At 33.0% G+C, this 14350-nt stretch overlaps 1 protein-coding gene across 5 annotated transcripts in view; it reads right to left on the bottom strand.

Annotated features, from left to right (window-relative positions):
* Positions 1 to 14350, bottom strand: part of SHOC2 (SHOC2 leucine rich repeat scaffold protein) — a 91869-nt gene that overhangs the window by 70135 nt on the left and 7384 nt on the right. For 2 of the 5 annotated variants that reach the window (XM_063103523.1, XM_063103521.1), the window contains exon 2: positions 11428 to 11509. The exons of 2 other annotated variants lie outside the window; for them this stretch is intronic. The gene's annotated coding sequence lies outside the window, so the exon portion shown is untranslated. Of the gene's footprint in view, positions 1 to 11427; positions 11510 to 14117; positions 14143 to 14350 lie in introns of those variants that run through there. One more of the 5 variants, XM_063103524.1, reaches the window with a different exon arrangement.

Here is a 14350-nt window from a genome sequence, read left to right as displayed (position 1 = left end):
TTATAACAAAGAGGCAGAAAAGTAGTAGTAAAATAACACACAGGTTTTCCTTTGCGACCAGCAAGAAAGGAAACTGGTGAGACCAAATCCAATGCACAATCATGTGGGGCAATGCTGGGACAAAAAACAAAAATCTGAAATTATAACAGGTAGACTCAGTGTGCTAAAAGAATTGGTAGAAAGATGCTGGGTTACAAGGAAGAAAAGGAAAATACAGACTGCTGGGCTGATTCATGAAATGCCAATGTGACATTTCGTGACCATATTTACCATATGACCCAGCAACTGCACTCACTCCTTGGCATTTATCCCCAAGAAATGAAAAGTTATGTTCACACAAAAACCTATACTCCATTCACTGTTTGTAGCAGTTTTATTCATAATGGCAAAAAATTGGAAACAACCCAAACGGAAGGATGGTTAAATTCTGGCACATCCACAAAATGGAATACCGCTCAGCAAAAAAGAAGAACGACTATTGATATATGCAACAACCTGGATCTCAAGTGCATTATGTTTAATGAAAAAGTCAACTTCAAGACATTACATATTTTATAATTCCACTTATACAACATTCTTGAAATGACAAAACTGCAGAGATGGAGAACAGAGGAGTGGTTGCCAGGGGATAGAAATGAAATGGGGGAGGGAGAGTTCGTTTGTGGTAATAGAATTATTCTATATCTTGACTGTCTGTGGTTACATGAACCTGTATTTGGTATAAAAACAAACCCAATGAACACACAAAAAATAGCACCTATAAATAAATAAAAACCCTGCATAAATTCTATAATCTAGTTAGGATTTTACATACCAATGTCAATTTCCTGGTTTTGATATTGTATTATAATTATATAAGATGCCAGCATCGGTGGAAGCTGGTGAAGTGTTGTTTTTGCAACTTCCTATGAGTCTGTCATTATTTCTAAATAAAAAGTTAGATATAAAGTTCATTGATAACAGTTTTAGATTCTACATTGCAATTAAACTTCAAAACATCATCGTTGTTAAGTTTCGATGCAGTATCAGAGAATACCTTCAATGATCTGAAAAGGCTATTAAAATATTCCTACCCTTTCCAACTACATATCTTTGTGAGGCCTAAATGTCTTTACATACTTCTACCAAAATAACATACTGCAACAGACTGAATACAAAAGCAGTTATGGGAATCAAGCCATTACTTATTAAGCAAGACACTAAAGAAATTTATTAAAATGTGAAACAAATCTATGTTTTGAAAAATAGCTATTTTCATAAAGTATTGTATTTATGTTAACATGTAATGAGTTTGTTAATTTTAAATCAATTAACATTTTTTCAATTTCCAAGTTTTTATTTATAATATAGAAAATATGGATAAATATAACCCATATAAATAAGCTCTCTGAGGCTCTCAATTTTTTAAGACTGTACTCTAACTGCTGCACTAAAGTAGTCAGGAATGCTGGGGCATCAGATGGACAATTTACTCTCAAGTAATGTGGGAGGAAGGTATTTTACTGAACTCTCAACTTTTAAATTTGTAGTCACTTTACAATTTTTTAAAAAAAGATTAGAAATAATACATAAACAAAAGGACATGCTACAGACTAGAAATAGACCTTTTAACTCATATTTCTGAAAAAAGATTCGTTTCCAGAATATATAAAGAACCCCAGAAAATTGCTAAAAGACAAATAATGTGTGCTAAAAAGTGGGCATGCAATTCATAGAAGAAAACTATTTAAATGGCCAATAAAAAATATTTCGAAGTTACTTAATTGCACTAGTAATTAGGAAGATATGAGGGGATATTACTGCCATCAGGTTACCAAGTGAAAAAGTCTCATAATACAAACCGTTGTTGGAGAAGATGGAGCCTAAGAACTCACACTCTGCTGGTAAAAGTATAAATTGTCAAAATCACTCTGGAGAGCAATTTAGCAAAAATGTGGTGAATTTGAAGATGCCCATATCCACCCTACAATCCATCAATTCTACTTCTAGGTATTTATGTTATAAAAACTTTTGCAAACTTGCATAAGGAACACTGTTGCAAGGTCACAGTACATAGCAGTAAAAATCTATAATGACACTCATAAGAAGTGACAAGGACAAATCTCAGAAACACTGGTGAACAACAACAAAAATATGTAAGTTGCATAATGATGAATTATTTATCATTATTTCTCATTATGCAACTTACATATTTCTTTTTGAGTTCCATTTGTATAAAGTTTTAAAACATAAAATATGTTTTAAATATATATGTTTAACACATATTGTTTGTGGAAACATACATTGTGATAAATATATATTTGGTCTTTGCCTCTGGTTCCTGGCACACAGCTCCTAAATCCTGTGGAATTTCCTGGGTGATAGGAGTATCTTTTGTTTTAATTAGACTACTCTTGGAGAGCCCCTAAATAGGTTCTGGATGGAGAGTGGTCTCAGAAAGACCACAGCAAGACTGGAGGACTGGAACTTTCAGCCCCACCCTCCATCCTCTGGGGAGGTACGAGGGGCTGAATATTGACTTAATCACCAATGGCCAATGGTTTAATCAATCACACCTACATAATAAAACCTCCATAGAAATTATTAATATATTATGTTAAATGTATACTTCACATAACGTAGAGTCCAATTATTTCCTACTTAATGGTATCTTTGTGAAAAGTATGGTAAAACAAAATATACTTTATAAATTTAAATTCATAACTAGAGATTAAGTTATGAATAAGTCTACTGAATAGTAGGCTACTAGATAAATATTTCCATAACTGACCACTAAGAAGTGATGATACAGCTCAATTCAGAAAAGAATCTGACACTCCATTCTTGGCCCATGGATCAATTCTTAAAAACCAGCACTGATTATTCCTTGGTATTAAGTATTATTTTAAAACTATTTTTCTCTTGCCTAGGAGAAAGAGAAAAATTCAGATAAGTGAGAGGGAAACTGGATGTCCAGAGACAGACTTGGGAGTTCTATCTATATTAAATTTAACCCACCTTATAATCTAACAAAAGTGATTCAAATCTCCTCCCTCAATTCTTGTGTTAAATGGAGAAATCATCTAGCTAATTCTCATATCAAAAAGAATGAGCTTAAAAGTAATACTGTATATTGAAAAGAAAATGCAGAGGAAAAAAAAAAAAAAAAAGACCACAGATCTGGTTTTGATTCCAAATCCTCTGATAAACTGCAATGTGACTTGAGCAAAAGCTCCATTTCTAGTACTCAGTTTTTTCACCTGAAAAATGAGGCTGGGGGCTACATGATTTCATAGATACCTTAAAGCTCAAAAAGACATGCTGCTAAATCAATAGAAAATAATTCCAAAGAAGGCCAATTTGGGGTGTTTGAAACAAGAATTACTTTCAGTCTGGAAGACCAATTCTAACAAAATTTCCACATCAAAGAACCCTTAGATACGACCATAATTAAACGTTCTGAGTTATATTTACATGTTAGGACAGTAGTTATTTAGCCATATTAAAGAGCTTATTATGTCTCCATGACATAATCATAACTGTCATGCAAACATACCTTTTGAAATACCTTAACAATATGTCAATCGGAAGATATTCTGTTACACATTCTCAGCATTTCCCAAAATTTATTTCTATATCTAGTTCCATGATCAAATACGTTTGGGATAGATGTGTTTCAAACATAATACCACTCTCTCTTTACAGCAGAAATTATTATTGCTCTTTATATTCTTCACAGAGTAATTACCATAACAAGATTTCCCAAATTTATGTGGATCACAAAACCTCTTCTATTAATATCTCAAAGTTTTCAAGTGCTCAAAGTACAATTATTTAGTAGTAAACATAGGTTACTGTTATCAAACAAATTAGAACACTGATAGGATTTTACAAAATTATTAAAAATGTAATTGAGATTTAAAAAACACTAGAGTGATAAGTAACTGGAGTGACAAAGACTTAAAACTGAAAGCTCCAATAATCTACCAAGCATTAAAATTTTCTGTTAGGCTGTTAGATGTGCTTTTATATTTGGGAGTAAGAAAGTAATATAGTCAGTCACATAGAATAATTAGGATGGAAAAATACTTACCCTCTCTCAGCTGCCACCCTGCTCTTGCAAATGGACAGAGGATAGGTAAAATGGAACTGAGTCAAATGAATACGAGAATATGCTCAAATCAGAGAATAGAAGGAGGCTTGCCCAACAGCTACTAATATTTTTCAAACATATTTCTTTTAATAGGGCCACTAAGTAAGGAAAATAAATTGACTTTTCCCTTGAAAAACAAGAAGCCATTCAGAATACCAGATTATTCTAGAACATTCATTACACCAAACGATTTAAAATAAAAGTATCCTAATGGCAGAATTTACAGCATGAAAGTTCAATTTTCAGATTCACTTGAAAAAGTAATCAACATCTAAAACAAACTAAAGAACTAATAAGCACTCTAAAACTAATGCCTTAACTATAGACATTAGTCCTAGACATTATAGCCTCTAGTTTCATTCTTATTTCTTTCTAATGTGCAAGGTTTCATAAATAGAAATTAATATATTTGATATAGTACATTTGATATGATATATATTTGATATAATCAAATTCAAATATTAACTTGTGATTTTTTTAATTTAAAAAAGTTGATCTAAAAGAGTATCCATAATTAAACTGTTTTTGGCTTTCAGAAAACTATATCGGCACATATTTTATTCCTTGCAGTAAAATGATCTTAATTTTGACAAAACTGAACCTACAGCTCTTAGGATTTCTAGTTTGAAAGTGGCAGGGAGAAAATAGTGTGGCCCCTCTTTCCTTTTGAAAAATTTTGAAATTAGGAGAGGAGAATGAGAAACAGAAAGATGAACTACATCTTCAATAAACTAAGAAGCATCCCTAACCACACTATATGAGAAGGGCTGCCAAATGCAGTGATGGTAAAGAGGGATGCTGGAAGATCTCAGGCCACAGAGATAGATAGCTTGCAGCTTCAAATCTCAAATCTATCATAGCTCAGTCCTGTAAAGTACATAGCCCAAAGGGCAAACCCACCAATCTCTTGTCTGGAACATTTGAAGCGTTCACAGACCTCATCTGGCATCACTGAGACATGGGAAGAGTCAAAATTGAACAAGAACTCAGACAGTTTGAAAGGGAATACCTTTTCCTAAGAAAAACTGATGCAGATTAATCAAGATAATACTAGTAAAATTACTGTACTTCAGTGATTTAAAAAAAGAACTGACAATCTAGGCAAAAACATTGCTACCTAAAAATGAGAGGGAGGAGGGAATCAATGCCAAAAATCAGTACAGCAATACCTATAGAGTCTTCAAGGGAAAGAAGTGTACCTCAAGAATTTATACCCAGTCTAACAATAGTTCAGTATTAAAGCAACCATTAAATATTATTGAATATGCAAGAATTCAGGGAATACTGTTCCTATGAAATGCTCTTGAAGAAAATACCAGATGATAAAGTTCAGCCATCCAAATGATGAAAAGAAAAACTATGACAAAAGAGTAAGTTTTGAGCACTGAATCCATTTAACTACTGTTCTAAGACTATAAAAAAGATATCGTTATGGCTACAGAATATAATGTAAATGTTATAATCCCTGACAATGTTGCTATGTAACGAACAAAAATTAGGAGAGTGAATGGACTGAGGTGTGCTTTCATCTTTATACCTCACTGACTTACACCTTTAAGTATATTTCCATTGCGATACCTCAATTTATCTCTTAATCTGTTAGCTTTTTAAAAAGGTAAGGAAATAAGTATAATGCTGTAATAAATATAGAAGAACTAAATATACTCATTAACAGAAAAAGTCTATTAGATTACAAAAGAAAACATAACTATATGAATCTAAGACTCCCCTACACAACAAACTTGAAAGAATGAAAATGAAATACAGAGACCTTACATACTCAAAATGACACAGGCATTATATAGGCACAAGGATACCCATAGTAGCATTATTTATGATAGCAATATATGGAACATCTAAATGTCTACCAACAAAGACCTAGTTAAATAAACTGTTCATGAATGGAATAATTCGTTGTTATTAAAAAAATGGGGCAACAACTATGCACTGATATGAAACAATTGAGTCAGTGTATTACAATGGCTAACTCTAAGAACTCTGTAGCCAGACTGCTGGAGTACAACTTCCAGCTCCACATTTACTAGCATGTTAAAGTTTCTGTACTTCAATTTCTTCCTCCATGATAAGGAAATAATATTACCTACTTTTCACGGCTGTTATGAAGATTAATAATCGATATCAAAGTACTTATTAGAAAAGGGCCTAGAAATAGACAAAACACTATATGTGTTAGATATCATTATATTAGGTGAAAAAAAACGAGTTGTAGAACAGCATAGTATTCTACCATTTATTTTAATATATACATATACATATATACATAAAATATACATATATATGTAAAATATCTCCGGAAAGATACATAGAACTCATAGTGGTTTCATAGGAAGAGAAACTAGGCAGAAGGGACTTTTACTTTACACTTCCGTACAAAGATACTTCAAAATGTCTGTGGAAAAATAGAATTAAAAGATAATATGACTCTTTCCATGAACTTCTGAAGTAAACTCATATCTTTTGAATTTTATACCATAAGCATGTACTGACTAGGTAAAAACTACTATTTAAATTACCTTTAAAAACTTTATGGCCTGGCCAGTTAGCTCAGCTGGTTAGATCATGGTGCTGTTAGCACGAAGGTCCAGGATTCAACGCCCCCCCCCCCAACCTTAAGGAATCTAGAATGACTGAACATAGTGCCACTTTTCTAGTTAGTTCTCTGGCTACCACGCCTAAGGTACATTTACTCAATTCAAAGGTCATACAGGTAGCAAACTCTCAGACAAATGTATTTACCCAAACTATCTATGAGAGTTCAGATAGTTAATGTGTCACTGTATAAAATACAAAAGAACATATCTTAGGAGACAATGCAACAAATGTTTATGTAAAGGACTATTCAGTGCAATGTTTATGTAAATAGCAAAACATAAGAAATAACCTAAATGTACATCAATAGATTAAATTATTGTGCCATATAATGGAATATCATACAGACACTAAAAATGACAGCATACACATATACAACATAAACTTAAGTTAATAAATTATAATTTTTGCATTTAAATGACCAACAGTAAATGCTGGACTCTTACCATATAGTAATACAGGTATGCTTCATTTCTTTTCATTGCTGACTATCATTTGTGGTATGACTACATCATAATTTAATCATTCCTATATCAACTGATATTTAGGTTGTTTCTATTTGCCTTTATAAATTTACGTTTATTATTTATTTATTTTGGCCAGGACAAATACTCCATTGAACACAAATCTTCATCCACAGGATCCAATATTTCTTTAAGGCAGATCCCTGAAAGTGGAACTGCTGGGCCAAAACTAATATGCATTTAAAATTTTTATATGTAGTTCCCAACTGCATTCTTCTAAAGAGCCTGCATCAATTTATATTCTGCCAACCTTGCAAATTATTCTTTTTCACTTTCATCAACCCGCTATGTGAAAAATGACATATTATTTTAATCTACATGATTATTATTAGTGAGTTAGCAAATCTTTTCATTCCTCCACTATTTGTGGTATTCAGACAAAATACAGCAAAAGCTATATTATGATTAACATACATTGTGGTTTTAATATTTGCCACAATTGAGTAATTGGGAGCTTCACATAAAAATTCAGACCTCTGCTTCTCATTAAAAAAAAAAAAAAAATATCTGGAGATCACTGGGTCGATGTTTCTTTTTTATTTTGGATGGCTGGCCAGTACAGAGACAATATTTCTTAATGACAAAAATCAACTGGCATTGAACAGAAGCTGCCCACTTCAAGTACTCCCCAACTCAGCTATCTCATATATTTCCCCTACAGTCTTTGCTCATTTACGTTATCTGCCTGGTCTCCTGTAGGAACTGAAGTTTAGGACCCCATTTCTATTGCATTGTTTGGTTATATACTGGCTATCAGAATTCTTTGTAAGAATGTTATTAATACCTTGTCTTATGTACATGTTGTAAATATTTTCTCTGTTGTTTTTCGTTTAATTTAATCATATATAAGTATATATACATTTTTAAAAGTTGAGAAGAGCACCCATCTAATGTTAGCAATGTTACCCTTGATTACAGGTGATTTTTACTTTTCTTTATCTCTGTATGTATATTTTAAATTTATACAATGAGCAGTCACTCTTTTTATAATCAGGAAGGAAAAAAGCTATTTTCATTTTGAAACAGAAAAAAAAATCTAACAATGTTTGTTATGTTCCTTTTAAACTAACAAAGAATAAAAAGTCAATTAAAATTTGGCTTATAAAGAAAACATGAACGTATAATACAAGAGGAGATCATTATAATAATTAAAGCTCATTTAAATCAATGCTCATTTAAATTAACCTATAATAGCCTATAAATAATCTAGGTGGGCCAGCTGGCTCAGCTGGTTACAGCACAGTGTTCTAACACCAAGGTCAAAGGGTTTGGATCCCTCATACAGGCCAGTTACCAAAAACAACAAAAATCTAATATATCCAGTACTTCAGGTCAGAATTACAGTATATACTGTTTTTACAAGTGGTATTCCAAAGTGTGTGGAGAGATCTGATTCATTTTGAGGTTGTAAAACAAAATTTTTTATATTAGCAGTTCAGAAAACTATTTTTTCCAATTATACATATTTAAATTTTTATAAATATAAAATATAAGTATATTTTCATTCAATCAACAAATACTTAATACATATTAAATATCACATTCTGTGCAAGGTGCTAAGTATGCAATAAGGCCTCTTTGCCTGTTAGCTTACAGACAAGTGGGTGAAGCAAGAAAATAGTGTGGTAAGTGCTGATGAAGCACAAGGGGAAGGCACTTAAACCTGCCTTGGAGGTTGGAGGAATCCAGAATGGCTTCTTAGAAGACACAACATCTAAGCAGGAATCAACCAAAAAAGACAGGAAAGAGCCAGGAATCCTGGAGTCAACTTGATTCCTTCTCTCTCGTTCAATTCTCACATCATAACAGTCACCAAATCCTATCAATTCTTCTCCCAAAATTTCTCCTGACTCCATCAACTTCTTGAAATTGGAGGGCTTGTGTGTTAACTTCTGAATTGGCAATTTTAGATGGTGGTGGTCATGCCTGTGTTCATCTGAAGGGATAGGTGTCTTGCCTCCTTTCTCTCAATGCAAATAAAGCTGTGGAAAGCTGAGGAACAGGAGAGGAGTGTTACCCTGCTACAGGGTAAACCAAATTCTATCCTCTAATAGCTTTCTAACTGGTGTCACCATTCTATTTCCCCATCCTGTTCTTAACCTAATTGCTACACTGTAATTAGAGTGATCTTTCAAACACTCCAATCTAATCAGGTTATTGCCCAATTTAAAACACTTGAGGGGAGCCCTCAGGATAAAACCCTAAATTCTTAGCCATAATTACCAAGCCTTTCAATATCTGGCCCCTGTTTAATTCTGCCACAACTCTCTTATTTCCCACCTTGCACTTGAACTTCTGGTCACTTGAACTTCTTTCACATCCCACAGAAGGGCCTGTTATCTCCTGTGTCCAGAACTTTGCACAATCTATTTTTTTCTGCCAGAGACAGAGATTTACAGTTCTTCACTGAGCTCTCACTTATTCTTCAGATCTCAGCTCAGGTCTGGCAAGCCTTTCCTAATGATTTCAAAGCCTTTCTGCATATCCCTTCCTCTGTGCTCCCACTTGTTTTAAAACTTCCCCTATCAGAACACTTATCCTTGTTGTATTATACTTGTCTGACTTGCTCATTTAAAGGTAACGAGAAAATGGGAACCTTTCTGTCTTTTTCATAGTTGTATCTAGTTCTTAAAATAATACTTAGCACATAAAGCAGTTAAATTTATTGAAAGTGATAATTTTTTTTTTTTTTAAAGATGACCGGTGAGGGGATCTTAACCCTTGGCTTGGTGTTGTCAGCACCATGCTCACCGAAGTGAGCCAACCGGCCATCCATACATAGGATCCGAACCCGTGGCCTTGGTGTTCTCAGCATCGCACTCTCCCAAGTGAGCCATGGGCTGGCCCTGAAAGTGATGAATTTTTATCTGCCGTACTAGACAGTATGCTCCTTCCATAAAGCAATTTGTACTCTATAAAGCATTCTAAAATGAAAAAGATATTATGAACTTTTTATTAAACACAGAATAAGCGCTCAATAAACATTTGTTTAATGAAGATAGCTAAGCAATAAACAAAAAGCCTTCTCATGGATAGAGTTTTGCTATATTCTACTTAAAATGAACTCTAGCTTACTTAGATTTTGATATGAACACCTAAAAATGGCAATATTTCTTTTTTTTTTTTTTTTTTTGGGACCGGTAAGGGGATCGTAACCCTTGGCTTGGTGTCGTCCGTACCACGCTCAGCCAGTGAGCACACCGGCCATACCTATATAGGATCCAAACCCGCAGCCTTGGCGCTACCAGTGCCGCACTCTCCTGAGCGAGCCACGGGGCTGGCCCCAAAATGGCAATATTTCAATTGTATTTTCCCTTGTTTATAAAGTCTAAAAGGCTCTTTATTTTTTTTAAACAACTTAAAGGATGGAAATAAACAGCTCTCCCCTCCAAATCACACGAAGCCATATAATTTTATAGCTTGAGTTTAAAAAGGAACCTTCATAAGTGGAAGACCTAAAGATTGGTCCAAAGACCAAGAAAGCACCCAAAATTAACATGCTCAAGGGAATGTTACTTTTTAGACAGAAATGGAGAAACACATTCTTAAGCAACACAATGAACCTAAGGTAGTAGTTTTCATACAGGCTAAAGGAACAGCTGCCCATGAAAAAAAAAATGCTCTACACTTGTTCATGTTAATTAGCATTACGTTAAGAATCCATAACTCACAGCACCTTCAAATTCATTCATCCAACTCTTTTTTTCTCCTTGCTATGGAAGTAAGATGAAATACTTTGGACAGACATGGAGAGAGAGAGGACTGATTTATTTTACATAATGGCAAAAAAGAAAAGTTTTTCAGGAAATCTGCACTACTTCTTTTAGAAAAGCAAAAGACTTTATACATAATTTAGATTCTGGGCAAATAAGAGCAAAAAACTGAAAATTCCTGTGTACCCAACCCACAATATAAACCATAATGGGCATTACAGCCCTCTTGTACAACACTTTAACTCACCATATGTCTAAAATGCAAAATTCTCCAGCAAAGTCTTAAAGTAAAAGGCAAAGGTGGGGTAGAGGGGATTTAAATGACTCAATATAACTAAGCATAATAGTAAATATCAAATATCTTGACCAAACATTATCTGATATGCTTTTATGCCACACAAACATCACCAATAAAAGAGATTTACTTGTGAATATTTGCTTAAATTACCTTTCTTACCAAGGAACTCCAACATGTCATACACACTCTAAGTATTCCCAAGATATACTCTACTCTTCATTTCCCATGCAAACTGGCAATAAAATTTAAAAGTTGTTACAAAATTATCAGAGGAAAGCAAAAGAGATCAAATGTAATTGTTAGGTTATACACACTAAGATGACTATAATACTCAATAAAGCACTTTCAACTAAAAGAATAATTTTCTGTACTTTTAAAATAAAAAATAAGTTAATTACATTTAACTGTTTCATTTTTATATGTATAAACCCACACATTCATTAGATCTGCTTATAAATTCTTTCCATTATTCACTCTACAAACAATCAAAAACAGTCAGAAAAATACAAACAAAAATAAATATACTATAAATAGCAAGATTAGAAGAGTGTGTGGTCTCCAGGTAGGTACATCATATTCAGGAGTCAGTATTCAGTAAGTTGCCATTACCATAAAACAAATGGCCTTTCTCATATTTACTGTATATAGTCCATTTTTGAGACTTTGGAGGCCAACCTTTATGCTCAATTATTTTGTTTATCTATTATCCTAACAGTTTAGGTTTAATGGAACTTACATTATGTATTTCGCATTCTAAAAATATAATCTCATTTGTCTCTCTGCATTATATTTTTAAAAATATCCCAAAGCAAAAATCTTCTTCATACAAGATCAAAAGAAACATATTAAGCAGCCATGCCCAATTTAACTTAAGGTTAATAAGGAATTTCTCCCATTAGAAGCTAAATAAAATATTGAAAGGCCTTGCTTACATTTTTTAATATATACAAAAAGATATTTTATTATTTTTATAATTTAAAACATTAAACACAACACTACATTTCCCAACTGGTATGTACTATCTACTATCTTGTGAATATAATACTGCTATGGATTGTGTCCCCCCCAAATTTTTATTTTGAAGCCATAACTCCCAATGTGATAGTATTTGGAGATGGGGCCTGTAAGAGGTAATTAGGTTTAGATGAGGTCATGAGGGTGAGGTCTTCATAATGGAATCAGTGCCCTTATTAGAAGATATGAGAGTTTACTCTTTCACTCTCTCAGCAAAGTGAGGATACAGACGGAAGGCAGCCATCTGCAAGACAGCCCTCACCAGGAACAAAATCAGCTGGCACCTTGATCTTGGACATTCTAGCCTTCAGAATTGTGAGAAATTCATTTCTGTTGTTTATGACACACAGTCTATGACATGTCGTTAAAGCAGTCTGAGCAGACTAAGACAAATCCCAAAATATGATTACCACATAGGTTATGGAAACTTTGATATAAAAATATTTCCACACCACAAATATGCAAATCATTTAATAATCTTCAGGCAGGCAGCAAGATATTATGTAAATCATGCCAAGAAAAAAAAATTATTTGACAATAGTGATTTTTAGTTGCTCTTAGAAGCAACTCAAATATTATCAATTTTCAAAGTCAGTTATAAAAACAGATAATGGTCACAGTCAGGAATAAGATGTGCTTATTAACAATTTTTTTTATATTTGCCATGAGTCTATCATTTATGGATTATCGACCTTCAAAGAATTTTAATACAGCAAAATTTCAATTATATTAAACTCAATTTCAACTTTCTTTGATGAAATAAAAATGTTCATGATCTTGCCATGAAATCGGTATTGTTATATTGATTATCATGACATTTTGTCAGGGATAATTGAGTTCCAGTTGAGAAAAGACCAGATGATAAGTTTTTAATATTTATGTACTCGGGTTATTAATTGGCCATCCATTAAGGCATTACTCAGAGCTAACTCTACAAGAGTTATACAGTTAATTTTTAAAGCAAATTTATTAAGTCCTTCCTTTTTCATATCACAAAAATCTTTAAACTGAAACATTAATATCCATTTGTGTATAATTAGTGCAGGCTCAACTTGGTCCCTTTTTTAATTAACAAAATAAGCTGGGAAAAGTATGTTTTATCAAATCCCTTTGCAACTGTATTTTCCTGAATGAATAAATAAATAAGTAAACAAACTAACCAGTGTATTACATTCTTTATAGTTAGTTTCTAATCCATTTCAGTATGTGGTTCTCATAAGCTGACACAATGCTGCAATGTTTGGGTTGCACAACCCTCTAGGGGAAGTTTTTAAATTAAAATTACTTCCACTGAAATTTTTAAGTACTGTACAGAGGCATCATGGAAGTTTATATCAGAGTTATCAAACTTTCAGTAGCAAAATTTTTTAAAGTTGTGTTTTGAAAATAGTGATTCCATTTTTAAAAAGTCATTTTTTATCAAGCCCCAAAAGAATTCTTGCTTTTTGTGCCTTACCTGTAACCTAAAACATTACCACCTAATGTATGTCAAACATTCACTAACATCTTCATATCTGATCATCTTTAGGTCCTTACTACCCAACACAAAGCCTGACATAGTCTCACATAATATTTAGGCTTTAATATGCTTCGTTCTTGTTCCAAATACTCATGTTCTGTGTGTACTACTATAAGCTATTATATAATAGAAGGTGGAGAAAATTTTAAAAAGTACTGCAGCACTACCAGCCATTAGCATGCTGAGTTCCCACAGTTGCTTAGTGGGTGTTCTGAAACTAGGCCATATTTCTAGTATTAAAAATTTCGAATCACTACTTCCAAAGTACAGAAATAAATGTCTTCAAGATTAAATCATAAAACCTTACTATTTTAAGCTGCTTGGTATATAAGCATCCCATTTCTGAGTTTAGAACTGTAATTAACACATGGTAGACAAAACAATATTTGTTTTAGCAACAAAATAAATAACTAGCTCTTCTACTTATCCTTATATAGTCATACATTTCAAAAGATTACAATAATAAGATGAAATGCAATTTATTTGAACCAGAACTAAAGCCCTTCAGTGAAATTTTGAATTCTATATCGCAGGAACACT

Source organism: Cynocephalus volans, chromosome 7 (assembly GCF_027409185.1).
Source record: "Cynocephalus volans isolate mCynVol1 chromosome 7, mCynVol1.pri, whole genome shotgun sequence".
NCBI classification, from domain to species: domain Eukaryota; kingdom Metazoa; phylum Chordata; class Mammalia; order Dermoptera; family Cynocephalidae; genus Cynocephalus; species Cynocephalus volans.
Note: the sequence above shows the minus strand (reverse complement) of the source record. Positions and strands in the feature narration are given on the sequence as shown.